At 44.7% G+C, this 3,627-nt stretch overlaps 1 long non-coding RNA gene across 1 annotated transcript; it reads right to left on the minus strand.

Annotated features, from left to right (window-relative positions):
• Positions 1–251: 251 nt before the first annotated feature.
• Positions 252–3,272, minus strand: LOC122237090. The gene is made up of 2 exons (XR_006215301.1): positions 2,967–3,272; positions 252–2,560 (listed from the first exon to the last, which is right to left on the minus strand). It is a non-coding gene; the product is annotated as an uncharacterized LOC122237090 (long non-coding RNA).
• Between the last annotated feature and the right edge of the window lie 355 nt (positions 3,273–3,627).

The raw sequence follows: 3,627 nt of genomic DNA on the forward strand, positions 1-3,627 counted from the left end.
AGCTGAGCACGAGAGAGTTGGGGGCCTGAGTCCAGGTGGGAGAAAGGTGCAGGTGGACATCCGTTGGGGCTCCCCTGGGGGACAGTGGAGCCAGGGTGGCAAGAACGGGGGCTTGCACTCCTAGAGTTCAGCCTAGTAAGGACGCGTAACATTTCCCATGGGCCAAGCGACATCAGAACAAAGAAATCCTCTGGAGCCTGAGAGCACGAACAGTCTTAGGAAGAAACATGAGAATTCGAGGAACACCGGGATTTTCAGCACAGATTTTTAATATGCTTCTCACCAAAACAGATTAAACTAAAAAACAAACAAAGCAAAGCAACAAACTCAGAGAAAAACGGCTAACGATGATTCCTGATGCAAAGCTGGGGGATCACACTGGTATCATAACACGCGTTTTGAGGAATATTCGCCAAAAGCAATACAATGAAGACGGCGTGAGGACTTTCTATGGAATTCTGCTTCCTAAGAGGGTGGTGGTGTGAAATAGGAAATCAGCGAAGGCGGTTCTGTGAAGCTCACTTTGGTTGGGGGGGACGGGGTGGGGGCAAGCCGGGGGCCCCGGGGGCCAGTGAGGAGCCTGGACAGCCTCCGGTTGGAGGTCTTTTCTCCACCACATCCAACAGCACCTTCAGAGGCAGAAGTGGCAGAACTGGAAAGTCAAGTACAAGTCAGGGTGAAAGTAGAAAGACATCGCATATACTGACCAGACTTAGTGAAAATTTAATAAGAGGGGATTTGGGGGGGGCCTGGAACGGTGATGTTGAGGGGCTAGACAGGGGAAAACATGAGATAGTTTCTGAAGAACTATTTTCAGAACTAAAAACCGAGAGAAAACTGATGCTGCCTACTAGACAACGAGCCCTCAAGATAGAGGACTTGGGTTTGTCCAATGGCCTCTAAGCCTGAATGGAAGAAATCGGTGACAGCCTAATTGAACATGCATAAAAGATTAGGTTACATTCTTGTAGTTCAGGGATCGTGGCCTGAATTAGGAGGGCCCCAGTGCCTCCTGCACCTTCCAGAAGGCCTGAGTTACCGAACGGAGGACGTGAACCCCGTCACTCAGCCCTCTGTCCCCCTGGCAGAGGGCTAGTGCAAATGGTGGCAGGTGGCCGGGCAGGAGAGAGGGACAAACATTGACCCATGTGATTTTGGACCCAGGTGGGGGCCGACAAAGAGTTGCCTCCTTCTGAAGACAGATAAACAGCCCGGGACAGAAGTAGAGGAGAGTAAATGTAACGCGCAGAATGCATTAACGGTAGATTTTGGAAGATTTGCATCAGGAAATAAATGCTTTATCAGGAAAATTAAAAAAAAATTCCCTGAAATAAAGGATTATTTGATGACAACATCCTAAGACATACAGGGGTTTTCGTAATGAAAGAAATGAACTCGGGAGATGGGCCGTATTATTACAACATTCAGTGAAAATTAAAAACAACCCAACTTGTTGTCTGCAACTGGGGTCGGTGAAAACAAACCCCAAACCTGCACTGTTGGGTGGTGTTTACTCTCACTCCGTTCCTTCTCTGGATGCCTGTATGAAAGCATAATAGGAATCAATAATCCACGAATGGGAAACTTTGATAGAAAGATCTGGCAAAGAGGTTGAGACCATTTATATATGAAATTAAGTCCAAATAATTAGGGATTATGGTTTTCTTAATATGTCAGTGTCATCCTTCATGAAGAAAGCCATATAATATGAATATTGCAACAGGGGTACACTAACTGATGCAGCCGTATGTGCTTGAGCACCCTCCCCTCCAAAAAAAAAAGGAATAGGGACCTTAACGTAGTGTCATTAATTTTGCCCATCAGAGATCTCAGGGTGTATGCCCGGGAGAGGCGTGACGGAAGGCATTTCTGAGGTCACATGATTCCCAGACCGTGAGCATCCTCCTGCTCTGGAGTTCAGGGTTGAAGAGAGCTACTTGGTATCCTGGGGTCCCTGAGAGCAAGCCACTCTGTCTCGTTCTTAACAAAAAAACAAAAACAAAAACAAAAAAACAAAAAAACAACAACAACAACAACAAAAAAAACAGAAAAAAAACCTTTTGTTTTCAACATTTTGAAGGAAAGCCTGAATTTGTTCAGCTTATTGAAAGGCTTTATCAGCTTCAGGAATTTTCAAGGGTAACTTTGAGAACACATGATTTTTGTCTCATCTGTGAGCTTTGGAATAGCTGAGACCATGCACGACCAGTTATTTACTGGACAGATCATGGAAGATATTCAGTTGTCCACAAAGTGATCAACATTGGTTAACATTGGTTAACAGTGAGGACAATTTTGGACAGTGTTGACTGTACTATTTAAACATTTCTGTTTGACAATTAAAAGAAAAAAAAAAGAACATGGATTCTTTTCATGGTTAAACCCAACAATAAAGTCATCTCATCGGAAAAGAAAGAAGAGGAAAAAGAAACAAAAAGGTAGGAACAATATTTTTATGGCATTGTTTATCTCCTATCCCTTCCACGGTGAAATAGCCAGTCCTGGATGATAACTTCTGGGCGTCAGAACAAGAGACTTGAGGGTCTGAACAGTCTTCAGCCTTTGGAGAAAGACGCGGTGATGTTCAGAATGTAACCTTCTCTTAGTTAAGATGTGAGGTGCACTTTACCAGTGAACTTTTAGCGAGAGATTTTACACCAATAGAGCTCTGATTCGTCTTCGGATCACACAGAGCATTAAATTAATCAGTCTCACCCACACACGTTCCGATTAATTAATGCCCGGAAGCCTTCAAGTCCCTTCTGGAAGAGACGCTGCTCACTACCGCGAATGAGAAGGTCTGTCTCCTGCTCTCCCCCTTCAGCTCCCGCTTCTCCTCTCTGTCTCACCTGATTTACAAATTTATAACTGGGTCTCTGGAGAGATTAGTGGCACCTCCGGATTTTCAGAGGCAGAAGCCTTGCCGTTTAGTGAAAACGGTGGAAACCGTGTAATTCGCAGTGTACCTGTTCCGTCATACTCCACATGTGTTCTTCGAAGCTCTGGACTCTGGTGTCGCCTTGGCTCTACTCAGGCGGATCAGGCTTTGTTTCACTTTTCACCAGATAAACCGAGCAAAAAGTGGCCTGCTTCATGTTTCTTTCCCAGGAAATAAAATAAATTCTTCCCTCTGGAATAAATGTAAGAAATGGCTTTGGTTCAAGCTGGGGGAGATACAGCAAGAATCTGTTTCATGAGCTCTCTGTGTCCACGGGGACGGAATGCGCTCTGGATTCTAGAACTTCCAGGCACCCACGTCGGTCTTGTCGATACCGTACCTCACGCATGGGAACGCCCATGCTCTAAATCAAATTTACTCTTTGGCATTGTAAGGAGGGCGGGGGAGATATTTCCATAGAATTAGGATATTGGCAACTTTCTTGCCAAAAGTCAGAGGATAAGATAGTTGGCTTGCATACTGTAAAAAGCACTAATTTGGGCGATGTAGTGTGTGTATTTTAACAACAGTCATACATGCGACTTAGCGGATTTTATCAGAGCCTTATATGCAGGATTCCTGGCCAGAGGTTAAGATGGGTGAGTATTTAAGACCTTCATCAGCTCCAGCTTCTACCCCGGTTGTTTCAAAGGGTATCAGTGAAGACAAATTAGCCTTTACTATGAATG

This window comes from Panthera tigris, chromosome A3 (genome assembly GCF_018350195.1).
Source record: "Panthera tigris isolate Pti1 chromosome A3, P.tigris_Pti1_mat1.1, whole genome shotgun sequence".
NCBI lineage: Eukaryota > Metazoa > Chordata > Mammalia > Carnivora > Felidae > Panthera > Panthera tigris.